Source organism: Gallus gallus, chromosome 1, assembly GCF_016699485.2.
Source record: "Gallus gallus isolate bGalGal1 chromosome 1, bGalGal1.mat.broiler.GRCg7b, whole genome shotgun sequence".
In the NCBI taxonomy this organism is placed as follows: Eukaryota; Metazoa; Chordata; class Aves; order Galliformes; family Phasianidae; genus Gallus; species Gallus gallus.
Genome location: NC_052532.1, coordinates 184,053,344 through 184,081,276, shown reverse-complemented (window position 1 = coordinate 184,081,276; position 27,933 = coordinate 184,053,344). Strand labels below are relative to the sequence as shown.

The following is a 27,933-nucleotide window of genomic DNA, read 5'->3' as shown; positions in this document are numbered from 1 at the left end:
TAAATCTGTTAGAGTGATCTGAGGTCTGAAAAAATTTATTTACAGAAAGACAATAAGGAAAGCTCATTTTGTTTATACAAGTCATTTTGTAATAATAGTCTTTGCATTTTTTGTTGCACTTACACTGTATGAATTAAATTCAAATAAAATTTACTGTATACAGGAAGATAAAATCAACATACAGAAAATGTAGGAAATTCCACTCAAATGCTAGAAAAAAAAAAGTTTTTACTGCAAGGCTTGTCTAATACTGGAAAAGGGAAGAGACTGCCCAGAGGGACTATGGATTTTCCATCCTTGGACCTGAATAAATATATTTATAATTCTATCAGGACATGCTCTGGCTGACACTGTTTGAGCAGCAGGGCTGGACTGGGCAATTTCCAGATATCTCTTCCTACCTCTGCTGCTCTTGGGTTGTGCGGTTTTGTGACATATGTTAATGGTGGCTTCCATATGTTATGAAAGTAAATGCTGCATTTGAATAAATATAGCAGAGTGAAGTTACAAATCATAACTCTTATGAGAAAATTGTTGTTTGTTTTTGTGACTTACATCATGCAGATAACACGTGCATTCCTCTTCATGTTATATCATCTATCTAAGGTACTTATTTAACATTAAATATTATCCCTAAGTGGGCAGAAATTAATCTAACAAAAGTAATATCTCCTTTCAAATCCTAAAATAGTAATAACTGAGACTCCTAGACACAGAGGATAGGGTTTTTATGAAAATATGAAGTTGTTTTTATAGCTGGGCATCCTGAACTTCCTTGATAGTAAAAAAAAAAAAAAAAAAAAAAAAAAAAGTAAACAAGTTTGGGATACTGACTTCATGATTCAGTTTGGAATTATGCGTTAGTACAAGATGAATAACTGTTTATATAAGTCTCAATAAACTCAAGGATGTGTAAAAATTACATTCCGAAATATTATTATTATCAGTTGTTGCAAGTAGATGCAGTACATTGCTTCTTACTTCACAAACTAAAGAAGTTCATGACTGAGAGATAATCTCATCACTGTTTATAAATATCTAAAGTATGGGAGTCAAGTGAATGGAGCCAGGCTGTTTTCAGTGGTATGCAGCAACAGAACAAAGGGCCACGAGCAAAAACTGCAACACATTCATATGTCCATTCATATGTCTTTACTGTGAGGATGACAGAGCACTGGAACAGGCTTCTCAGAGAAATCATGGAGTCCCTTTCTCTGGAGATAATCAAGACTCATCTGGATATTTTCCTGTGTAGCCTATTCTTGGGAACTTGCTTTAGCAGGAGATAGGGCTTCATGATCTCCTGAGGATCCTTCCAACCCCTATAAAGTCTATATCTTTTGTCCATGAGTAATAACAACTATGTAAAAGTTGTTTGGAGTTTTTGTTTCCTATTGCTTTCCATTTTATTTGCAATTCTTTCTTTCTTTCACTGGATTTCATCATCAAAAGTAATACTCTCCCTCACTATTCTGGTGATTTCTGACCTCTGGTTTTGATTTTGTCTTGTACCAACTCTTCTGGATTGTTTCTACTACCTGCATTTTTGGAACAATAGAAGTGTCTACATAGACTACACCAGAGATGATTAAGCAATAGGACACAAGCTGCTGAACTAACCAGCAATCATAGGCTTTTTTTTTTTATTTTTTTTTTTTTATTTATTTCCAGGACAGAAATGAAGACTTACCTTCTGGAGATAAAAATAAGGTGAAAGGTGGGGAAAAGCAGTCAACTGAGATTCATTGCTTGCTTGCTTCCTGCACTTCTCACTTTAAAAGCCTTTCTGAAATTGTATTACTTACCATAATTCCCATCTATCTATGCTTCTACTGTGTTTTGCATCTGTTAGTTTTGTAGCTAATGGAATATTTGTAAGGAAAAGAAAGAATTACTTGTTGCAAACCCAGAATTCAGATTCAGAATTTAGTCTGCTGTAAATTTACCAGATAGATAGTGAAGGACTTAAATATTGCAATGTGTACTTTAAAGGCTCCTGAGCTCATTGGATAAAGTTCTGAGTTTGGTGTTTAGACTCCCTATTACTTTTATGAGGCCAAATGATATATTAGCCATCGCACTATGTGGAAGGCACAGGTCAGTAAGGTAAAAATGAATTTTGATTACAGTAGTGTGTTAGAACCCAACTTTCCCTGAGGCTGTCAATCCTCAGGCTATGGAAAGAAACCTATCATCCTTGATTGGAATTTGCAGCTCTGAAGCCAACTATCTAAACAGTTATATGAACCTTACCTTTCAGGAAAGGAAACAGTGCTCATGTTCTACTTTGAGAACTAGGGAAGGAAAGCAACACTACATTTTCACTTTAAAAGTATCCTCCTAATTATGAGTGGGACAGCGCTGGGTTCATCTCCTCTCTGCCTGTGAAAACTTTAATTCATCTCTCCTCCACCTGCCAAGTAGCCAGTTGCAGCTCAAAGAAAGAATTATTGGGAGAAATAATTGCTCCTGTTCAAGCTGTGATGTATTACATGACAAGTTAGGGATTCATAGGCTCAAAAGTTAAAAAGAATAAGCTAGACTTATATATGTTTATGTCAAGAGGAAGAAAGGTGTAAATCAAAACACAGAGCTCATTTCTAAAAACTCATTCCAATACTTCTTTACGCATTTCACATAAAGTAACTTTGATGAATGCTATATAACTGCATGAGTACAGAGACCAGAACTCAGACTGTCCATTTCAGATATTCTTTCCACTTCTGATCAAGTGACTATTTTTATCCAGCTATCTAGTCAAATTATGGGAGCATTACTGAATCCCATTTCTGCTGCATCTTGTGGAGCATTGTTCATGCTTGATTCCTCATCTGAGCCCTCTTCTCAGCAATATCAAAATTCCACTTCCTTGTATTTCCCCTGCTGTGCAGAGGTAACAGTTTTGTAGGTGAAATAAATACTCAGGCTCAACAGCATTGCCAGGAAACATAAGAGATGTCCTCATAGGATATTTGGAAAATGAGAAGTAAAATATAGATGGCCTAGATGCAAATGCTTTTATTTTCAATAGGCAAAAAGTGGTTTTTATACTTAGTTCTGGTTGATCTGTGGATTATTCTGAAGGTCCATATCACCATGAATTCTGTTTCACACAGCATGCAGGATTTACTCTATGCTACATTTTAGATAAGATTTTTCCTACAGGATTACAAGTGCACCATGTGGCTGTAGTTATGGTTTAATGCTATAGAGGAACAAATGTTTTCATGCACTGGAATGAGCTGCCCAGCGAGGTGGTGGAGTCACTGACCCTTTAGGTGTTCAAGAAAGGTTTCAACATTGTGTTGAGGGACGTGATTTAGTGAGAACTATTGGTGATGAGCAGATGGTTGGACTGGGTGATCCCGTGGATCTTTTCCAACCTTGGCGATTCTATGATTCTGTGATTCTATGAATATTAGCAAAGATGTTAAAAATCAACTCCAAAAAACAATGCTGGTGGATAAAAAAAAAAAAAAAAAAAAAAAAAAAAGAGAGAGAGAGAGAGAGAAGAAAAAATATCTCCCCCTAAAAAGAAGATAACACCCTCCCCAAATAACAACCTTACTCACATTAAAAAATACTTAAATACTTCCTCTCCTCTTCAAAATAATACTGTACTCTGCTTCAGAGTCAATCAAAAGAATTTGTGAGAGTGCTTTTTCTTAATTGTCCCTAAAAACATGCAAGACTTTTAGAGGATTGAGATGTCTGAAAACTCTGCACTGACATTAGTATTCTTGTGGGTTTTGTCACCAAACTCACTGAGCAATAACCAACTACTCCCTATACTCATCCTGTGGCTTCCCCCTCTGCTCCCCTCCCCCCCGCCCCCCAGAATCCATGACTTTCTGCCACAAAGCATGGTGGTCAGATAGATCATGAAGCCTCCTTGTCCTCAGCTTTAGGTACTGCCTTGACCTAGAACTCAGAGTGAAAATAGCAATACTGAATTAAAAGTGAGGCAGAAAAGCCAGCTTGAGATATGGGCAAAAATAGACTGGAAGGAAAACAGGCTGCTTTGAGTAAAATCTTCACAAAGTCATTATGTGAAAAAAAATAAAAAATGATTTTATGAAGAACTACTTATATTGTAAATTGCTGGTGTTAATGAATGGCACAATAATAAATTGTAAATACTGATGGCCAGGAGGTTATCTTTTGTAGATCCAGATCAATATGATGCAAGTGAAATGGAAGATGTGCATCCAGGAGACATACAATGGAGTCAGTTAAAATGCAGTCTGTTTACTCAGAAGATTCTAACATAATTTTCAGCCAAGGGGCTGACACAGAATTCCTGGAAACTTTACATATTCCTTAGAAGTATTTGACTGTATATGAATAGTAGTTGTCTTTCTAAGAAATCCTCCTACAAGGAAAAGAAATATTTCATTTACTGTTAGAATGTCATGTTTTGCGGTTTCTTTCAAGTGCAAAGTCACATCCATTGTGTACAGGCCATTTATTTAAATCAAAAGTGTTAAAATTAGCATGATATTATTTAATGAAAAATGTGAAACGAATAGTTTAACTAATCACACACAGAATCACACAGAATGGCCTGGGTTGGAAGGGACCTCAAGGATCATGAATCTCCAACCCCCTGTCAGGCAGAGCCACCTGAGTAGGTCATGTAGTTCATAAGCTAAGAACATTCGCTGAATTAGCTTTTCAAATTTATCATGCCATTGCTTGAGTAAAATTTCAAAGTAAAGATAATGAGACTGTGGGGAAGAATAAGAGATATGGGGTACTAGAAGTTAGGAAATTGTGTTTCGTGCACTCACAGAATTAAAGTGTGAAGGGACTTTGCTATCACACATATCAACTTCCAGTTGCCACTTCAGTAAGCTTTGAGCTAGATAACCAATCTTAAAATATATTTTAAAAATACTGTCTCATCTTAGATCTTAAATTGTAAATATTTAATGAAATAAATTATAAACAGACTTAGAAAGGGTTCAACATGAAGTAGAGAAGGTCTGGTTTTTGTATTGCCCTTCTTATGAAAGAAGTAAAGTTTTTCTCATAAAGAACAGATTAAAATGTCTGTGGGCCTATTTATAGTTTTGCATCTATGAGGTGCGCACTATTTGCAAAAATATTACTACTCAGTTTGATTCTAGCCTGCATTTCTTCTGTATAGAAGAAATATCTTACAGATATTCCTGGAGGAAATGTATCTAGTGCTCAAAGCTTACAACAAAGGGAGGTCCTTCCACTGTTTTAGGAACTGGTAAAAATTTAATCACAATAGATGAGAGTAAAAATTATAAATTAGTGTGGAAAGGAAATAGAAATCCTGATATTTATCATAGTAACATAAATTATAACTTAATTACAAGCTTAAATGAAGGACTTGGAGGAAATATTTTGTTAGCACAAAGGCTCAAGAATATAGTTCTAACAATTAGCAATATTTTAGATTCCATTGTGGGGTGTCATGGCGTCTGAGCTCAGAGTCAGGCATCTGGTCATCATTCCTGAACTCCATCTCCTCTTTTAATTTTCCTGTTTTACTCCCAGTGACATTTTTTTTTTTTTTTTTTGGAATAGAACTCAAACATATATTCTTGTTAACTATAAGGTAAATATTAATAGTCATTAGTGAAAGCATGCTAACTCAATGTAACTCCATTCTGAACTTACAGGAGATACAATGTCACCACCATAAGTAAGCCTTCCATTCTTGGCAAAATCAGGTAGTTCTTCTTGCGAATTACCTGACATTTGCAAGAAATCAGACCATACAACAGGAGCTCACTAGCAAAGTGAGTTTACTTATCTTACTTATCTGTAACTTGCTTATGTGTTTGAACCTTTAAGGTATTATGTGATTTTTATTTATATAGAGATATTTTAGTACTGAATTTCGGGAAGATACAAAGATCAGAAGAAGAGAGATGTGTATAAAGGAGATGGGGTCACCAGGAAATGCCATGCATACAACAAAGATATGTATGCTTGAGAAGATGCTCCTACTGCAATTTGAACATGATGCAAAAAACAGACAATGTAAGGGACAGACAAGAGGAACAGATATGCACACGTCCTCAGCATCAACATGAAATATGGTTAAAATAAACCGATATAGAAAATGTCTAATTTTTCTGTCTTACTAACTTCTTTCCTTTGTGTGTGTGTGAACTTATTTAACATCAAATTTCAGTCATTTTATTTTCTTTATCTGAAGGCATCTGAAACACACTTGTCCTCAGCATAAATGTATTCCCTGAAGTGTCATGTATAAAAATAGGATTTATCTGAGAAAACACACCAGGAAAAATAAATGTAGCAAGAGAAGACAGATAACTTATTTATTTCATTTTCAGTTGTTTGTTGTTGTTGTTGTTTGTTTGTTTTTCTATGAGTGAATAACTTGTAGTCCTAGCAGTGTTTTCACTATACTCATTTTTCTTAGTTATCTATTTGTCATGGAAGTGTATTTTTCCACTATTTTTTTTCTCTTCTAAAATCTGGGATTATTTGAATTGAACTGAATTTGTCAAGTCTTATTTAATATCAGGAGATTTCTTCTGACCTTACAAGCATTAATTGGAGTTCCTAACTGCTGCTATCTGCATTTGGCCACTACATTGTCATTTTTAATATGTACATAATTTCTGACTTTTTTTTTTTTTTTTTTTTACTATGTAATAAAATCTGAGCTCTCTGTGTGGGCTGTTTCATTTAGAATATTAAAAAGTGATCATCTAAAGCAGTTATGCTCAGTAGAAAAAAAGTAACAGCTCAGGTTAAATTGTGAACTACACTTCTAATTCTTTTTGACCAATCTTTTTGAATGAGAACTTACATTTCTATCTGTTTATACCAAATATTCAGCTGTCAGCCTGGCTAGTGATAATGATGGAGATATTCAGCAGTCTGATATAACCACTGATTTATTATAAAAATGACTTATCTGGTTTTTGCTCTAACTTTCTTATCATATTACTTATTGTTAAAAACTAATCTTGACACTTAGATTATCAAAAAGGAGGTAATAATGAGTGTGTAATAAATGGAAATATAATAATCATAATCATAAGAATTAAAGCCAAGACCATCCTCAAGAGAGTACCTCTGTTGTGAATATCTAGACCCTAAAATATTTGCTTAATTTTTTGTGAAGCCTTCAACGCTAAAGACTGCAATCTCTGATAAAGTTGTCCTCTTCTATAATCATTAGAATGTTTTTCTTAGGCCCATTGTTAATTCCTCTTAATCCATTACCTCATTATATCAACACCAGAAAGAATAAAAATGAAGGATGAAGACCACCTGATGAGACTGAATGTGTACAAGTGTACGGGGCCTGATACCATATATTCCAGATCCTGAAGGAACTGGGTGGTGTGGTTGCCAAGGCACTGTCATATTCAAAAAGTTGTGTCTGTAAGATGAAGTCCCTTGTGACTGGAAAAGGGGAAACATCACTCTCAATTTTATGAAAGGGAAAAAGGAAGACCCGGGGAACTGCAGGCTGGTGAGACTCACCTCTGTGCCTGGGAAGGTAATGGAACAAATTGTCCTGGAAGCTATGCTAAGGCACATGCAGAATGAGGAGGTAATCCAAAAAATCCAGCATGGCTTCAGGAAGAGCAGATTGTGCTTGACTAATCTGGTGACCTTCTAGGGTAGAGTGATAGCATTAGACGTCATAGAATTATAGAATCATAGAATGGCCTAGGTTGAAAAGGACCTCAAAGATAATCTAGTTTCAACTCCCTGCCATTGGCAGGTTTGCCAGCCACTAGATCGGGCTGCCCAGAGCCACATCCAGCCTTGTCGTCTACCTGGATTTGTGCAAGGCCTTTGATATAAAATTTGTATCTTCAGATTTGAATGAAATGCTTCCAAAGGGTGAACTATTTAGTGGATAAGGAATTGGATGGTCATGACCAGAGAGTTGAGGTCATCAACTCTATGTCCAGCTGGATGCTGATGACAAGTCCTGTTCCCCAAGGGTCCATCATAGGACCAGTGCTCCTCAACATGTTTATCAATGATCTGGATAGTGGGATTGAGTGAACCCTCAGCAAGTTTGTTGGTGACACTAACCTGAGAGGTGCATTTGATACAATCGAAAGAAGGGATGCCTTCCAGAGGAATCTAAGCAGGCTTGAAAAGTGAATCCACAACAACCTAATGAGGTTCAGCAAGGGCAAGTATAAGATACTGCACTTGAGTTGATGCAATCCCAGATACGTGTACAGACAAGAAGATCTCACTGAGAGCTTCCTGATGGAAAAGGACTTGGGGGTCCTGGTAGATGGAGGGCTGGACCAAGCACATCAGTAGTGTGCTCTTGCAGTCTGGAATGCCAACAGTATCCTGGGCTGCATCAAAAGGGGTGGCCAACAGGTCAAAGGAGGTGATTTTCCTCATCTACTCCACACCCATGGGGCCCCATCTGGAATACTGCATCCAGTCCTGGAATCATAGAATCATAGAATTACTCATGTTGGAAAGGACCTTAAAGATTATCAAGTCCAACCACAGTCTAACCATAGTACCCTAACTCTAACAACCCTCTGCTAAATCATCTCTGAACACCACATCCAAATGGCTCTTAAACACATCCAGGGACGGTGACTCAACCACCTCCCTGGGGAGCCTATTTCAGTGTTTAACCACCCTTTCTGTAAAGAAGTGTTTCCAACATCCAATCTAAACTTACCTTGGTGCAACTTGAGGCCATTTCCCCTTGTCCTGTCATCTGTCACCAGTGAGAAGAGACCTATCCCGCTCTCACTGTAAATACCTTTCAGATACTGGAAGAGAGTAATAAGGTCTCCCCTCAGCCTCCTCTTCCCCAGGCTAAACAGCCCCAGCTCCCTCAGACTCTCCTCATAGGGCTGATTTTCCAAGCCCTTCACTAGCCTTGTTGCCCTTCTCTGGACCTGCTCCAGCACCTCCATGTCCTTCTTGTACTGAGGTGCCCAACCCTGAACACAGTACTCGAGGTGAGGCCTCACCAACGCCGAGTACAGGGGCAGGATGACTTCCCTAGTCCTGCTCACCACACCATTCCTGATACAAGCCAGGATGCCATTGGCCTTCTTGGCCACCTGGACACACTGCTGGCTCATATTCAGCCGACTGTCCATAAGTACACCAAGGTCCCTGTCCATCAGGCAGCTTTCCAGCCACACCTCCCCAAGCCTGTAGGGTTGCCTGAGGTTGTTGTGACCAAAATGCAGGACCCAACACTTGGCCCTATTGAAACTCATGCCGTTAACCTTGGTGCATTGATCCACTCTATCCAGGTGCCTCTGTAGTGCCCTTCTCCCCTCTGACAAATCAACACTCCCTCCCAGCTGGGTGTTGTCTGCAAACTTACTGAGGGTGCACTCAGTCTCCTCATCAAGATCATCAATTAAGATATTAAACAGAAGCAGCCTCAGCACTGAGCCTTGGCAGACACTGCTTGTGACCAGCCACCAACTGGATTCAACTGCATTGACCACGACTCCTTGGGCCAGTGCTTCACCCAGCGGAGCGTACACCCATCCAGACCATGGGCAGCCAGCTTCTCCACGAGAATGTTATGGGGGACAGTGTCAAAGGCCTTACTGAAGTCCAGGTAGACCAAATCGACAGCCTGACCCTCATCCACTAAGCGGGTCACCTTGTCATAGAATGAAATCAGGTTTGTCAGACAGGATATACCATTCGTAAACCCATGCTGACTGAGCCTGATCCCCTGGTTGACCTTTAATTGGTCCAGGATGGTTCCCGAGATTATTTGTTTCATATCTTTCCCGGACACTGAGGTGAGACTGATAGGCCTTTAGCTACCAGGATCATCTTTCTGGCCCTTTTTGAAGATGGGCGTCACATCTGCCAGTTTCCAATCCACCAGGACATCCCCAGTTAGCCAGGACTGTGAAAAAATGGTGGAGAGTGGCTTGGCAAACACATCCACCAATTTCCTCAGCACTCTAGGGTGCAATCCATCTGGCATTATGAACTTGTAAACATTCAGCTTTCGCAGCAGGTCCAAAACTATCTCGTCATGGATCATGAAGGGCTTATTCTGTTCCCCATCCCTATCTACCAGCGCAGGGGGCCGTGTTCCCAGGGAGTAACAAGTCTTACTATTAAAGACTGATGCAAAGGCGGCATTAAGTACCTCAGCCTTATCCCTATCCTTGGTGACCAGGTTGCCCTTGGCATCCAACAAGGGATGGAGATTCTCCTTAGCCTTCGTCTTACTCTTTATGTGTTTATGTGTTTATAAAAGCATTTACTGTTTTTCTTTGTTTTAGTGGCCAAGCTCAGTTCTAGCTGTGCTTTGGCTTTTCTAATTTTCTCCCTGCACAGCTTCACTACATACCTGTAATCCTCTTCCAGAGACCATAAACTTTCCTTTTGTTCATGAAATCCAGCCAAAGGTCTCTGTTCCACCAGCCCAGCCTCCTTGCCCGTCGGCTCATCTTCCATGACATGGGGATGGTCAGGTCCTGCACCTTTAAAACAGTTTCCTTAAAATATTCCCAGCCTCCCTGGGCTCCCACGCTCTCCAAAACTACCTCCCAGCATAAGAAGGACTTGGAGCTGTTGGGGTGGGTCCAAAGGAGGGCCATGAGGATGATCAAAGGGCCGGAGTACCTATCCTATGGAAAAAGGCAGATGGAGCTGGGCTTGTTCAATGCACGGCAGAGAAGGCTGAAGGCAGGCCTCATTACGGCCTTCCAGTACTTAAAAGGGATCTTGTAACCAGGATGGAGACTGACATTCTATGTAGTTAGTGACAGGACAAGAGGGGATGGTTTTAAACTGATATAGGGAGATTTAGGTTAGACATTAAGAGGATTTTTTTTACTCAGAGAGTGGTGAGGCTCTGGAACATGTTACCTCATGAAACTGTGGATTCAAGGCCAGGTTGGATGGGGCCCTGGACAGCCTGATCTAGGAGGGGACAGCTCTGCCCACAGCAGGGTGTTGGAACTAGATGATCTGTAGGGTTCCTTCAAACTCAAGCTATTCTGTGATTCTGTTAGTACCTAATTCAGGTTTTTTTAGGTGTTTTTAACAATTTATAACTATGCATTTCTTTACATTCTTCTGTCTAGAAGAGAAGGCTCCAAGGTGACCTGATAGCAGTCTTTCAGTATCTAAAGTCAACCTACAAGAAAGAAAGGGACGGACTCTTTAGAAGGGTCTGCTGTGATAGGGCAAGGGGAAATGGTTTCAAACTGAAAGTGGGAGATTTAGGTGGGATATAAGGAAGCAGTCTTTTACAGTGTGGGTGGTGAAGCACTGGAACAGGTTGCCCAGTGATGTGGTGGAGACCTTTAAGGTCAGGCTGGAGAGAGCTTTGAGCAACCTGATCTAGCTGTGGATTTCTCTCTTCCTTGAAGGAGAGTTGCACTAAATGACCTTTAAAGGTGTCTCTAATGATTCTATGATTCTGTGATTCTATTAATTGGCTCTAATTTTTCCAACCTTGTCATGTCTTCCAAACCTTTGCCAGTTATTGCTAAATCCCATATTTCTCTAACTGGTTCACATGTTTCTCGAGGAATCTTTTAAAATAATCCATTTAATGGAGAATTTGCATTAGAGTATTTGGTAAGCAACTGGGGAAAGAAATATCTACCCTTACATTTAGAGTTCATTCTTTAATTGAGACCATTATAATGGAAGATATGTTGTATTAAAAAAAGATGATCAAATGTTAGCTATTTAAAAATGTATTACAAACAGAATGGATACTACTAATACTGAAATGATATTGCAACGTTATAAAGCACATAAACTTAGCATAGACTATAGAAATCTGTGGAACAAAACCCAATACCACTGACACAAAATCTAGTTGGAGGCCAGCCACTAGATTTATACTCCAAGAGTCAATATTGCAGCCAATATTGCTTAACATCTTCCTTAATGACCTGAATAATGGGACAGTTCACCCTCAGCAAGATTGAAGCTGTCACAAAATTAGGAGGAAAAACTTATAGACCAGACAGGCATGCTGCCGCCATTCAGAGACAAATGAACTTACTGTATAAATGAACAGGAAAAGAATTTCATGAATATAAATGAGGGGAAAATGTCAGTTCCTGTTTCTGGGAAGGAATAAGGAATAAGGAATCCCAAATACCAGGAAAGATCAGGAAGTTTCAGCAGGAAAGTAGCTATGCAAAGAAGGACCTGGATGTCCTGGTTGGCAGTAAGCTGTCCATAAGCCAGCAATGTGTCCTTGCATCAAAGTCTAACAGTGTATTGAGCTGCATTCAGCAGATTGTTGCCAGAAAGTCAGGGATGGTGATCCTTCCCTTATGTTCAGCCCTGGTGAGAAACAACTGGGGTGCTATGTCCAGTGTTGATCTCCCCCGTGCAAGAGAAACATGGTCATGCTGGAAAGAGTCTAGCTCATGATTAAATAGGGAGTGGAGAATGATTAGAGGCTTAGAGAACTGGGACTATTTAACCTGGAAGAAAGAAAGATTGAGGGTCAGATCTTATAAATGTATAGAAACATTTGCTGGAGGGTTTAAGAAGACAGAGACAATTTCTGGGAATGAGCATACATTAAAAATAAAATAAAATAAAATAATTTAAAATACACTTTTTTCATATGAGGAATGTTGCAAGGTCACCATCCATGGAAATATTCAAAACTTGACAGGACAGAGTTGTGATTAGCCTGCTGTTGGTTAAAATGGTGAAAATAATCACAGGTCTCTTTCAACGTAAGTGATAATGGAGAAGGGAAGCAAAAATATAGGAGTGCAACAGAAAACTGATGCACAACAGTTGTGTACAACATGTTTACCTTGAGACAATTAACTATGAGATCCTAATAGCCCAAATCCAACAAATTAACTATCACTATTTCCAATTAAAACATATTTAACAAAAGCAAATAATAATAACAGGAGACAACAATTTGGTAAGACTTTTTTTTTTTTTTTTTTTTTTTTGCTGTTTACTGAATTGTGTCCCTTTAACTTCCTAAGCATCATAAAGTGAAGTTCTAAATGTTTTCTCAGGCCCTACTTTCATTTTCTTTTTTATTTATTTATTTTTAATGATAGGTAAGTTGATAGCTCCAAAAGTAATGCCTCTTATTTATGTCCATGGAAACAACAACAGATACAAAGAGAAAAAAGACACTATTTGATAGAGCAAATTCTCAGCTACAAAACTATTTTTTAATATACTCACTACCATTAGCTGTGTATTTTCACTAACAATGAACAAGAGCCTTCATGCTGTGCTTGTAAACATCTGGAATCTGCATGACATTCTGGAATGTGGCTTGTCTTTCACATTACTGTCACCACTGCTGAAACATACCACCTCACAGCCTCATGATGCTCACATCCATTTTTTGGCCCACGTAAACATTCAGCAAGCATTGATAAATGTCAGTAGCTGTTATTTTTTCTGTATACAGGAATTCCTTTCCACGCCTTTGCTTCATATTCACTTCCATGTCAGAGTGCCTTTTTGCTGACATCTGTCACACAGCAACAAAATGTAATGGAATATTGGTGGGAAGGTTCAACATCTACTGCCACACTACCAACATTTGCCTCTGATATTGTGGACCAACATAATAAAGTGGGAACCATTAGTTTCAGAGCAGCCCTCATATTTCTTTCTATCCAGGGTCCAAGACTGATAAAGCATACATAGACATAGGAGAGAGAAGGAAGGAAAAAATTCCAGATAGTAATATTCACTTATCCGTAAGCAGAAAAATAGTCATTCAGTTTCTTTGAAATGGAAAAACGGGTTTGAGTGAACAGACTGAATTTCTGACAAAGAAAATGTAGGCATACTAACTCTGTTCGGCAGTGTGATGGAAAACCCCATCTGATGTGGCCTAAAATGCAATGAACCCTGTTTTCCATTTGCTTTGATCATTCCTCACACTGTTCAGTTTCTCACCTTTATGTAAAATGCTGTGGAACCTTCTTTGAAATGCTGAAAGTGAGGAAAACTTTTCCATTTAGTCGGTCACAGCCTTAAGAAATATATCATCTTCAAATTGAACATTCTTTATATGCATACTATTTAGAAGACAAAATGTAAAGGATCCAAATAAAAAGGAGCCTCTTGTGTAATCATCCAAGCATCAATATAATTATATTTACTAATTGTTCCTGGAAAATATTTGAATAAAAATGTTAGTCAAGAAATTAGAATGTATGGTATCTCAGGCTTGCATCTAGTGACTTGGAGGATTTATCATGTAGAAGCCTACAACAGATTTTTCTTTTTTTTTGATTATATTTCTCTAGTTTGAAAATGCATAAGAGCAAAATCTTCACCAAAGAAAAGAGTTCTAGAAACAGTGAGTATCCTTTTTGTTTAGAAAGAAGAATACATCACTCTAATGTAGTGCTTATTGATTTTTTCTCATGATTATTTGTCATTTTCTTGCAAAAACTAAGAGTTTTAACATGACTGGTTTCTAACAGTTACTTTTTATGATATAACCATGTTTATTTGCTGCCATATTTAATTTATGATCTCTCTTTGAAATTGCTGTTATCTGTGAGACATTGAACAGAGACTAAACAGAGAGCTTTCATCCACTTTTCCTGCAAAATTATGATGGTTCACTGAAAGGGAAGTAAAGACAGTTAGATCAAGAGTGTTAATGAAAATCTTCCCAAAGATTATAGAAAAATAGTAGGGAGTCTTTTACAGTTTATTTTTCTAACTCCTATACCTATGCTACATATATCACTTAATTTTTATCTGGCATTAACGGAAATGTATATGAACTCATGAGAATTACAACCCTATTACTCATAGTCTATTATTCTTAAATAATGCAGATAATTGTTTGCTTCATATCCATATATGTTACATTAATTTGAACAATTATTTACATTACAAATTTAACTTGTCATAATCACTTTCCAATCTGGGACTGAATTAAAACTGATAAAGAAAATTAAATTTTCTCATCTACCTTTGTGTAGTGCTGCTTTTAATGTAAAAAAAAAACATTCTACATGTTCACTTGTTTTTGTTTCATTTTGTTTAACCATAGATATAAACAAGTGTCTATAAAGGTTTTGCAAGTACAGTGTTCGTAAGTACAGTACCTGAATTTAGAAAACTGACCTGAAACCAACCACTCTACTTTTTTGCTGGGATATATATTTGTAAGAACTGCATTTTAGCTCTAGCTTTTTTAATACAGCAGACAGAGATTTCGAAACAGTCAGGAAAATCTTTTCCACACATCTTCATGCGCAGTCATAATAGTATACTGGTGTACAACAAGTTCATGTATATCTCCCAGATATATCCAGGTCATTTGCCAACACCTATAATGACTAAAACTTCTGTATTGCACAGCAAACTGTAAATACTGAGTAGGAAAAGTATGTGTTGTCAGTAGCAGAACGAAGCTTTCAATCTATTTCCCATAATAAAAACTAATTTTGTTAGGAAGCATTAAAAAGGATACTTGTAGTTTTGAAAGAAATACACTTTAAATAAGTACATCAGTAATGAAAATCCTTAGATACTAGCACTATAACTTCATTTCAAGAGGTACAATTATTTAGAGATCAAACTTCCTAGTATATGAGAATTAATTTGGATGTTGAATGCTTAAACTTATTTCAAAATGGGCAAGATTTCCCTCTTGGTTTCAGAACTAAACTCCCTAAAATTCCATTCCCATTTCTCTGTGTTCATTATGCATGTTGTTTGGCTTCTAGGAACATATATAGGGAAAACAATCACATCTAATATAAAGCATCAAATAACCAAAGAAAACTGGTGTAAATGTCATTACACCATGCACTGATAGATATATTTCTTCATATCTTGTTGTTGCAGCTTAAAATGACTCTCTACTTAGCAGCCCTCCTTTTACCTTTATCATCTATAGTCACTGTCTGGAAGTGGAATCAGAACAAGAGGAATGATTCTGCTCCAGTTAATAATTAAATATTTTTCCTTCTGCTATCACAAATATAGAGGAGCTGTCTTGGTCAGCAGAACAAGTACAGAAGTCATTTATTCAAACTTGCTGATTGTTTCAATAGAAAAATATTGCAGCTGGGGAAAGGCTATTTCATTTGGCTTTGGTTTGAAGTGTTTTTTATAACCTATTAAGTTATAATGTCTGAGGGGAAAAAGAAAAAATTATATGCGTGCATGCATCAGAGAAGACTTTTCCCATAGAAGCAGTGGAGTCTCCATTCCTTGAATGGTTCCAGACCAGGCTGGATGAGGCTTTGGCAGCCTCACCTAGTGGAAAGTTTCCCTGCCCACGACAAGGCAGTTGGAACGACATGGTCTTTAAGGCCCCTTTTAACTCAAGCCGTTCCATGATTCACATTTCATCTCTATCTTTCCCACCAGCAATGCTTTGTCAATCTGTGATTATTCCCAAGCTGATTTTCTGCTGCCTTTTAGCCTAACTAACTAACATTTGTGTTCAAGGATTTCCTTAAATCTTATTTTGAACTTCTAACAGGCAAAGCATATTAACTCACATACCATGATTAAGCTTACTTGGTACTTATATTGGATGATCATGTTTATCAATACAGAGTGAACTGTGTTTGGAAGAAAGTCAATTTGACAAATTGCCTGTATTTTCTTCCACTCTGTCTTCTGTTACATCCCTGTTCCCTATTGATTACTTGCTCAAAAGTCAGTTTCTTCACAAGCTTGTTACTCTGTTGTAGTTTTTCCAACTTCATTCTGCCAAGAGATCTTCCAAACTCCTAGCCCTGCTTTCAGAGATTAAGACCACCTCTTAAAGAATGTCAAGAAGAAATGTACCAGGCAAAGTTAGTGAAATTTTAAATGTAGTAGTGACTGATAATTAAATACTATTGGCTTCCTTCCTTATTTCAATTTATATACAGTTAATACTCCTGTCAAAATACTATAGGCAAGAGCAGCATTTACTTCCAAAATTAAATTAATAAGATCCACTTTTCTTCTTCTGGAAAGGAGTAATATTGACAAATTTTTGATCATGATAATGTAGATAGTCAAAACTGGGCACCTTTATTTCTAGAAGCTTTTACTAAGATCTTATTTCACAGCTTCACCAAAAGCTTCTAAAAAGACTGTGCACAACTTTAAAGAAAGATGCTTTATAGACACTGAGTGGTTAAATGATCAGAAACAAAAACCAGAATTTGTCTAATTCACAACAGATAAAAGTTTCTACTGGGATACTGTAGGTCCTGAGACAAAAGTGATTTAACAGATGTTATGAAATTTTCAATGAATTATCTGGAAAAGGAAGTAAATAATGATAAATTCTGCAGATAGTACAAATTTAATTTCTAAAATTGTATTCTTTTCTATGTACTAGCCAAATGCTCTGTGGTGATTAAAAAAAAAAAAAAAAAGTAAATGAAATGAATTATTTTTATCAAAGGTGCTGAAATGCCTACAGAAAGCACTGATATGAAATAAAAGGCATTCCCAACTACTCCCATTCTGACTGCACATGCATTTCTGGTCATGTTGGCTATGATTTGTATGAGCTACCTAGTAGATATTTATGTCTAAAGCTGTTGAATTTGAGCTAGTCACCATTAATTCTTTCACAGTGAATATTACAAAATTAATCACTTTACTCTTTTCCCTTCAAGTGTCTATTTATCTCTGCAGAGTGTGAAAGAAAAATATAGCTAATTAAAACATTGTTGGTATGGCCATGGTTGTCGATATTTTAAGTGGGAAATAGTTTTACACTAATTTATGAATCTACTCGATAATGACTATCAGTCACCTAAACAAAGACATATATTCCTTAAGAAATTAGTCTTCAACTAGAGGCTAATAAATACGGTATAGGGCATGTATTAGGAACATTATTTTCTGGACTGGTAGGTAGAATCCAAACATGCATCTCTAGGGCATATCATATGGCATCAGACTCCTGCATTTGGAGAGATGAATCAAGCCTCTGTGTCTAGATGTAAGCTAAAAGTCTGATTGTACCTACAGTGAGTGAAGATCTATTTATTATTGTCCAGCTATTCAGAAACAATGCACTTGAACAGCCAGGAAATGCAGGATGCAGCTCTTTTAACACAATATCTAGTGAAAACACTTGTTTCCTAGAATATTCACTAGGCCTTATGTTCCTACTTCTGGAGAACTGAGAGTTGTCTTTCATGTCTAACAGCTATATACAAATTGTGTATAAACTGTGAGGTGTCTGTAATGGCACTAGACACCATTTCTGGTGAATCATCATCAGCAGCAGAGGTTGATCACAGTGAGACGTCAGTAGTTTGGATGAATGACTAGATGTAGGTATCTTAGACCTTAGCCTAGTAACAAATACATAGAGGTCTAGTGCCATTTTGTGCATTTTGGCTCTTTCATGAAGTTCAGATTCAACTCTAAAATGGAATGAGGATTTCACAGGTTTGCTGAATATAACTAATAGCAACCAAAGATGTATGATGATAATATCTCTCAAAGCTGAATTGTTAAATGGGTGTTTGTACACCACTATCAGCATCTGTGTAGTCTTGATGAACCAGTTTGCTTTCAAAGAAATCAAATTCAGTTTTACTAAATCCAGTAGATTCACTTTAAACCAATGGCAAGCTTTGTTCTACTAGCCATAGAAAGAAATTTTAATAATGTTTTCCATTATCATGAGGTATTTTATTTTAGGATGAATAAAACAATATGCACTGAACATACAAGCATAATAAGAGCGGTCAGTTTTTACTTTGTATAAAAATAAAAATCTCTAAATTCCACAGGTGTGGATTTGAAAACAAAATTCTGCCTCAGTGCGGTATACTAAATCTCAAGATTAAGGACTGCTCTTGAGAAGTTTTTCTTGAACTTCTTGCCAAAAGGTTTTGAGTTCTGAAAATTCTCAAAAATTCATAAAGTATGAACCCCTCTCCCACTCACCTCTGGTTTCTGTTTTCCTCACAATAGTCCCTGTATTTTTTCTTGAGAAATTCTTAACTAGTATGATTTCCTAACGTGTAAATCCTAAAATGCTCAGTACAGCTGATAAGTACTTATGTTTTCTTTGTTAAAAACAAAACAACAAACAAACAAACCAAACCAAAACAAAACAAAACAAAATTGTCTCTGTATCTGTCTATATGTGGTGTAAGCAAAGCATCCTTAGCAGGAACTGAACAAGGTAAGCCACCCCTGCAGCAAGCAAGTTTCTGTAGGTCTTCAGCTTGCCTAAGTAACATTGTTTAGAGGCTCAACAGTCAGCCTTTGAACATCTATGTGCTAAGAAAGCCTCTGTGATTTCAGGAACGGATTAGCTCTGCTGTCCCATATAGCTATCTATCTCAGCTTGCTTGAAGGTAAACTAAGAATTTCTTACATGGCACAACATTGTGCTAAATAAAAATGTTTACAGGCTTCTAATACCCTACTGAAGGAACTGCCTTCACAGCTAGGCATCTTTTAACTGCAAGGTAAAATTCAGGTCCTGTTCCTGAACGTGAGTCTCTGGTAATTATTGCAGTCTTAAAGCACCTGAAGTATTGGACTGAAAATGACTGGGTACAACTAAAAATTCAGTAATTGAGATCCTCATTACTAGATTGCAGGTGAACCTTCTTTTATTCTCCTGTGCTTTTGTTTCTTTGTTTAAATAGGAAATAATAATAGAATTGGGAACTTCAATAAAGGTAAGGGTTCTCATCATCCTTCTGCCTCAGAATGACATAGATGCAGAAAATGCCAAGCGGTATGACATCCAGCCTCTCCAATTGAGAGCTATGTTAGGCTGACATACATGAAATCAGATGTCAGACTAGGAGTGGAAGTTTATGGATTGTTCCAATTTAATGACAGTATTTATTCTCAGTACCACAGTAGTTAAAGCGAGTTTTCAAAGTTCAAAAAGCAGAAGCCACATAACTTGTGGCTTCATCTTGCCAGTTAGGAGAGAAAACCATTAAGGGTAATAAGTTTGTCCAGATAAATGTAGAATTCCCAGGCTAAGGAGCATTGTATTGTATAAAATGGCAGCACTCCCTTCCTTTAATTAAAAAGAAATAAACATATGATATATTTTGTCTTATAACATACAAGTTTATGATAACAGGTGAAGGAAGAGACAATAAACTTTATAGGACATACAGCTTTCCTGATACCTGTCTATGCTCTGTAGCTGCAAAGTCACAGGCAGAACAACCTCTATATCATGCAAAATATCCTTCCTACAATTTGTAAGTACAAAAAATAATAAAAAGAAAAAATAATCAGTAGTTTCTACATTATTTGTAAAGATGATAAGCAAAATCAAACATATGCTGTTTTAAAGACAGGAAAATACCTTGTTAAAGGGAAGGGCGGGAGCCTAAATATGTGGAGGTGTATATGTTTAGTAATGACAAAAATAATCAGAGAATAATATAATTAAGTTTTGCTTAATTTTAGCCACTCATTTTGCAGCTCTATAATGTATATTTCAAAATGAAATTTGTTATATATGAATGGTTTCTTAATACAAAGCAGATTTTCACTAATCCTTATACAAAAAAATCCAGTGCATTCTGTCTCCAGAATATATGTAACTGACATCAGTAAATAAATGAATCTTTAGAATAAAGTGAGATGCAAAGTAACTTGAGCCTTCCATCTATACTTCATAAATTTTTTGTCTCCTTCTTCCAAACTCTAGGGCAATTTTCAGAATTTGCCCTGTGGCTTTTGTGGCAGGTCAATATTTATCTTAATTGAAAATGTACTTATCAGTACTGAATAATCTTAACAATGAAATAATCTTCTTCAGTTTTCTGTCTTTATTTTTAGTGTTTTTTAACACTTTTTAAATTGCCAAGATTTAAAAATGAAGCTATAATCTTAACCTCGGGAACAGGAGATTAATGTATGCTTTGTTAAATATAAGGTGTGAGGCACTATGCAAAGATATGTTACTAAAATTCACATTAGTAAACAATATTTTTAATGTTAGTCAAAGGCTACACCAAACAAATCTGAATGTTTCAAAATTCAAAATGTTCTATATTATACATTTGGGACAACATAATTTACACTGAGAGTACTGTATTCTTTGTCTCTTGGGGTCTTGAAACCAATATGAGACATGGACTTTTTCTGCAAGTATGTTTTAGGTAGAATATAAAAGTTAGACTACTACTGATAAAATGCATGTGAAATTGCATGAATTCACAAGCATCAGTCAAGAAAACTGTTCATGTCTTTCTGGCTTTCTAACATCTATTCTAGAAGGGGGAGAAGAGGGAACAAAAAGCCCTTTATGGAATGTCTTCGCATTGAAGAAAAAGTTTACACATATGATGTGGGATTCAGTTACAGACGTTTAGGTCCCTTGTGCTATTTGAGGTATCTCCACACTCTGTTGGAATTGGTAAATATGAGACATATTGTTGGAAATATGGACAACTGAAAAGTAGACCAGATTCTGCATCATACCCAAAAAGGATTTTTGGTAGGGAAATCCTACCAGTGGGACAGAATTCATTACAAGGCTAAAACAACATAACATCTTGGAAAACCATATTGGCAGTAAAAATCACCTATACTTTTAACTGATTATTATATTTTCCTTCATTTAATGATACTGGGATATCGTTCACATTCAGAACAATGCTAGAGGGAAGCAGGAAACAGTCAAAACATAACTGCCATTTGGTATTGATCATGTTACAGCTGGGCTTGCATCACCTTGATTCTGAAAGTGACAAAAGTAAGAAGAAATGAAAAGCAGTGTCATCTGTACACACATTGGTGAAATTCTGAAAATCTTGCAACGTAAAGGAAAATATCTAGACTTACAGAAAAATCATTAGGAGTACATGTTTCCCTGGCAAATTCTCTTTTCACACCCTTCTTTTCCTCCTAGTTGACCTGCAAACTTCTGGTTAGAAGATATCTAAAATTTAATTCAAACTCAAGTTTTCCCTTTCAGGTAAAATAAATAAATAAATAAATCTGAAAAGCTTCTCATGTTCCTTAAGAAAAATAATTAAGGTGAAGATCCGTGCATGAAAAGTCCGAAGGTATATTAGAATCACACTGTAAATGTATGATTGCATCATTTCATTGCATAAACACTAAAAGAAAATTAATTAGGACAACAATGGACTGATGAATTAAAATAACCCACAAGCACTGGGAGGGAATTTGTGGGCACTGATAACAGTCTGTACAGACTATTATACAGTAATTATGGGATTAAATGCACCATGTTAAAGTTAGCAAAAAAGGGGGGGGGAAGGGAACTATATTTGAGTGACTGAGATTTTTTATATATCACTGTAATCTAATGAAAAATTATTAGAACTCACTTGTATAGCTCAGGCTTTTACTAGACTTAAAGGCTAGGTAGCAGCCCAGAAGCAGAAAAAAGAAAAATAAGTTGACTTAAGGAGGAATCAGGGAAGTGATGACAAGCCTTCATTGGCATTGTATTAGAGAAAAGAGAAACTGCAGTTTAGTATGGTGAAGTCACCATAGCACTCCCAGGGTGGTGTAACAACCCAAACACTATGAAGTCATCCATTGGCCAGGCTACCAAGAAATGTGTAAAACCCCAAATCCTCTACTTATGGCTAAAATAAACGAATGAGGAATGAAAGCTCTATCACCTGAGACAAATAATTTAAGCAGTTTGTCATACAGACAAAGTAACAGTATCTAGAACAGATGACATGCTCCTGTGCAAGTCTGCAAAAAGTTCTTAAAACTCCCTTCAGATCTGAAGGCCCGAATTCTTTCCTCATATTACATGAGTGAATAAATAAAGTATTTCACCCCGCATGCCACCTACCTCATTAACCACTATAGTTATTACTTCTATCTAAACCCCTGCAGAAGAAAAGCCCCACTGAAATAATTTTCTTCTAGTACAGAAGGAAATTTAGATCTGCTGTTCATCCAACATCTAAGTTTATCACTACTAATTTTGAGCTTAGCATTTCCTGTTGCTATTTCAGTTTCTCTGACCATTCCTATAATTTACATTCAGTTATTTCACTAATAATTCACGTTCTCTCAATATCAAGTTTTTTTGTGTATCCTTATCCTTACTCACGTTAGTCCGGCAGACAATTCATTTCCTGGCTTTAATCCTAGATTGAAATCACAAAGAGTAGAAACTTCACTCAGCATCCAGGTTAGACTTTCCAAATGCAAATGGAACACTGTACCAGCATAACTATTTCTAAAGGTAGTGCACATTCTTACATACAGGGGTTGTCCTATGTCCTACAGCATATCCCTGTGCTTTCTTGAAATCTGTAAAAAATTAAAGGTAGAGTTGACACTCATTCCAGTATTATGTCACTGATTTTTTTCCTGAACAATATACAATTTTTCTCAATACTTTTCTTTTATAAATGCATATCTATATGTAAATAAAGATAACATTTTATATTCCATAATAAGGAAGGAGATACAGCACTGTAATATTCATTATATTTCCTTTTCCAAAATAGGATACATGATATTGCTTAGGTATTGCAGTATACAGTATTGCTTAGGTTGGAAAAGATCATCAGGTCCAACCACAACCTGACCATACTAGCCTAAATCTAACCCTCTGCTAAATGATGTCCCTGCGCACAACATCCAGATGGTTTTTAAACTCATCCAGGGATGGTGACTCAACCACCTTCCTGGGCAGCCTATTCTAGTGCTTAACAACCCTTTCTGCAAATAATTTTTTCCTGATATCCAACCTAAACTTACCCTGGTGCATCTTGAAGCCATTTCCCCTCGTCCTGTCACCTGTCACCAGTGAGAAGAGACCAACCCTGCTCTTGCTGCAGTCACCTTTCAGTTGATTTGAAGAGAGCAATGAAGTCTCACCTCAGCCTCCTCTTTCCCAGACTAAACAGCCCCAGTTCCTTTAGTCGCTCTTCGCAGGGTGTATTCTCCAAGCCCTTCACAAGCCTTGTTGCCCTTCTTTGGACCTGCTCCAGCTCCTCAATGTCCTTTCTGTATTGAGGTACTCTATCAAACTAGTCCTGATGGACTGTTTATCCATCTCAGTTGTACTGTGACATATATAAATGTATACTTTGTGGTCAAAACATTTTAATTTTTATATTATGATTGGATTGTTTGGTGTACTGCAATGATGTTCATTCATAATGCTTCCAGAATAGAATGCTTCTTCCTGGATGTGTGATTTTTTGTCAGTGACTGTATTTTACCTGTTTATACTTTTAACTTTATAATATTATCAATTTCTCAGGCGGGAAAACAATGAAGAGACAACCTTAAGGATCACCGAGTTCCAACTCCCCTGACATGTGCAGGGTTGCCACCCATCAGCTCAGGCTGACCCAGCAACCCATCCAACCTGTCCTTGAATGCCTCCAGAGATCCACAACCTCTCTGGCAGGTTGTGTCAGTGCCTCACCGCACTGAGTGAAATATTTCTTCCTAACATCTAACCTGAATCTCCTCAGTTTTAGATAAAGCCATCCTCCCCTTGTCCTACCACTACCTACCCATGTATAAAGCCAGTCCCCCTCCTGCTTGTAAACTCCCTTCAAGTACTAGAAGGTTGCAATGAAGTCTCTCCAGGGCCTTCTCCAAGCATAACAAGCTCAATTCCCTTCACCTTTCCTAACAGGGAGGTGCTCCAGCCTTCTGATCTTCTTAATGGCCTTCCTCTCAACTCTAACAGCTCTGCATATTTAGCCTAAATAGTTGTCACTATCATCACTGGAAAAAATGTGTTCAGACTGAAAACAAGTGTTTGTAAAAGTGTTTGCATGTACAGTTTTATCAGTATACCTAAAGTTATAGAGCTGCTTCAGAGAACAAAGTTTTAGAATCATACAGTTTCGGAATAATTTCACTGAGTTTACACTGTTTACACATTTTGAATAGAATAGAGAGACTCAGTTGGAAGGGACTTTCAAAGATTATTTAGTAGAACTGCCTGATCACTTCAGAAAAGAAATTATTTAAAGGAAAATAAATAATTGCTAGGTTTTATGACAGCTGGGAGCATTGAGAATTCTTCAGGATCTGATACTGCTTTATATTTTAATCAATAATTATACTGTATGTATTTAGATGATAATGTAAGGGCTTTGCTGGTGCACTGAATAGATCAATGGACACAGTTAACAATGAAGAGAGGAGGATGTGCATACACGTTGTTCTAAATCCTCTGGGTAGAAGATTGTAATTCAGCAAAATGTGTTTCAGTGCAGCATTACAATACAAGGTTCTAAATATGAAAAGTGATGTAGACTTCAGAAGCAGAATTAGAAATTTTTCCTTGGAGATTTGGGAAACAAAATAAAAATGATCAGAAATAACAGTGCCAATATGGAAGCTCAGTATAATGTTCAATAAGCATTGTCACTGGAAGTATAAAGAAGAAAAAAACAAACCTCTTAAAACAGTGATTGAAAGAATTTGAAGAATTCTTCATTCTGTTTGAGGTCTGCACTTCAGGAAAGAAATGAATACAATTAGGAAAATTCAGTTGACCCTGACAGTAAAAACAAATCCTTGAAGTGAGATGCATATGGAATTCAGTCTACTAGGTTATTGAAGAGGAAATTAAGTTCTTGCTGCATGCATAGCAAAGGTATTTATTATAAGAGGATGTTTAAATTTTGCAGATAAACACTTAAAGAGATCCAGGCCCTGGTGGCAGAAATCTTGAAATAAAGTGCTAAAAGATACATTGGTGAAGTTAATTAACCACAAGAACAACCTCCAGAAGAAGCCATGGTCTTGCTATTGTTTGGAGCCTTTAAAAGCAGATTTAGTATTTCTCCAAGAAACATGTTTTAATCCAGCTTCTGGAAAAATATCTGCATCCTGTATGGGCAAAACATAGGACCAGATGGTCCCTTTGATAGGAAGTGCTGGTCCCTTCTGTTCTCAGTGTCTTCGAGCAAGAAAAATGAATCTTTTATCGTCATCTTTTACAGAGCAGCACTCTGTCAGCATTTCTAGGATTAGTGAGCTAGAGTATATTCTCTCAGCAGAACTCTGTTTCCCAATTCATGCAGTGTATAAACAGCAGGCAATAAAGTTGTCTACATGCTCCCAGAAGACCACATTTTGCCTACAGGACCCACATACTGGGGATGACACAAAAAACAGAAACAGAAAATTTGATTCTAAAGTCAGGATATATGTAGGAATTAAAAACATTGAATTAAAAAAAGAAAAAAGGAAAAAAAAAAAAGAAAAAAACAGAAAAAAAGGAAAAAAACAACCAACCAACCAACCAACAACAACAAAAAATACTCTTATATTGAAACATATTTAATGCACAGTACATCGTCTCTCCACTGTGGAAATCTAATGAAGATATTTTTCCAATGAGAAACATTTTTTTAGTTGTCGCTTTGTGTGTTTCGTCTTCTGGATGGTTTTTCTTGCAGTTTATCATGTACTGAAGAAACTACCACAGATTTAGTTTTAAGTTACAAATCTCAAATATGCAAATACTGTAATACCTTATTGACTATTCTTTCAATTATTAAAAAGTATTAATTGAGATATTTTCTCTTCTACTGAACCTTCCGTTTAAATTCATTTGCTATATTGAATTGAACTAAATGGAACTCCTGTAGAGTTTCTTCCAGGGTTGTGTGTGCTTTCCATCAGACTTAGTTCATCAGCATTGGCGACATGTTAATTAACTCAGCTGTAAATGTCCCCCTGCTATTTTACTGGGATTTCTAGTAGAAACATAAAATAAGATCAAAAAGAATAGATTTTTTTTTTTTCAGTCAATAGTGAATGGTAGAATATTTCTCTCATGATATTTTTTTCAGTAACAGTCTCTGTGCATAATCCTCATATACATTTTGATGTCAGATAGTGGCAGCAGTTGGAAGGGGATAATATAAAGTAATATCACTATGTATGGACACACAGGGTCCTAAACATTGGAAAGAAAACCACTGGTGTGTGAGTACTTCCTTCTCACTGAGCAGAATTCTTTTCTGAATCCTGAAGAACCATAGAATCATAGAATCACCAAGGGTGGAAAAGACTTCTAAGTTCATCCAGCCCAACCATCCACCTATCACCAATGTTTCTCACTAAACAGGGTCCCTCGGTACAATTTCTAAACATTTCTTGAATACCTCTAGGGACAGTGACTTCACTACCTCCCTGGGCAGGCCATTCTAGCACCTGATCATTCTTTCGGAGAAGAAGTATTTCCTAACATCCAACCTGAATCTCCCTGAGCACAACTCCTTCCAGTCCTATTGCTAGCTATATGAAAGAAGAGGCTGGCCCCCTTTCATGGAGTTACCTAGATCAGTGTATGCCTGTGATGGAGGGGAAGTAGGCCCATGGGCCCCCTGGCTCCCTAAAATGGGAAGGGAAAGGGGAAAGGGGTAGGGGAATGGGAGCTGAGCTCAGAGAGGGGAAAAAGAATGGAGCAGCAGCAATGATCGAAGGAGGAAAACTTATTTTACTAGCTATGATATCAGAATGCAAGATAACACAGTATAATACAATCTAATTGAAATTGAGGGCAATAAATCAGATAAAATGAGAGAGAAAGTTTCCGAAACTGAAAGGCCTACTTGAATGAAGGCGTACGACTTGGAAGCACACCCACTCCTCTGCCTGGCAGTGAAAGAGAGAGTGAGTCCTATCCTGTGACTTAGATCCTGTGACTTCCGTGACATATCTTCCTTCTCTGACCGTGAAGTCCTCTGGGATATGTAGTTCTTCTTCTCTTTTGAGAAGCAGGTATGAAGATTGTCAATCCACAGAACTGGAGTATTACCCCTTTAATTACCTGTGCTGTACATGATGTTATGATGTGGAATATCAATAGCAAAATTACAAAACCTTGACACTCCCAGCTCACTACAACCTCACTTCAGGTAGCTGGAGAGAGCTATAAAGTCACTCCTAAGCCTCTGCTCCTCATCAGACTTGGGCTCCAGACCCCTCATCGAATTCATTGCCCTTCTGTGGACACACTCC

At 37.1% G+C, this 27,933-nt stretch overlaps 1 long non-coding RNA gene across 12 annotated transcripts in view; it reads right to left on the bottom strand.

Annotated features, from left to right (window-relative positions):
- LOC121108184 overlaps nt 1-27,584 on the bottom strand; it is a 138,361-nt gene extending 110,777 nt beyond the window's left edge. For 11 of the 12 annotated variants that reach the window (XR_005842497.1, XR_005842503.1, XR_005842506.1 and 8 more), the window contains exons 1-2: nt 27,525-27,584; nt 25,356-25,413 (exon numbers count right to left, since the gene is read on the bottom strand). This is a non-coding gene — a long non-coding RNA (uncharacterized LOC121108184). The remainder of the gene's footprint in view (nt 1-25,355; nt 25,414-27,524) is intronic. The other variant, XR_005842502.1, reaches the window with a different exon arrangement.
- Between the last annotated feature and the right edge of the window lie 349 nt (nt 27,585-27,933).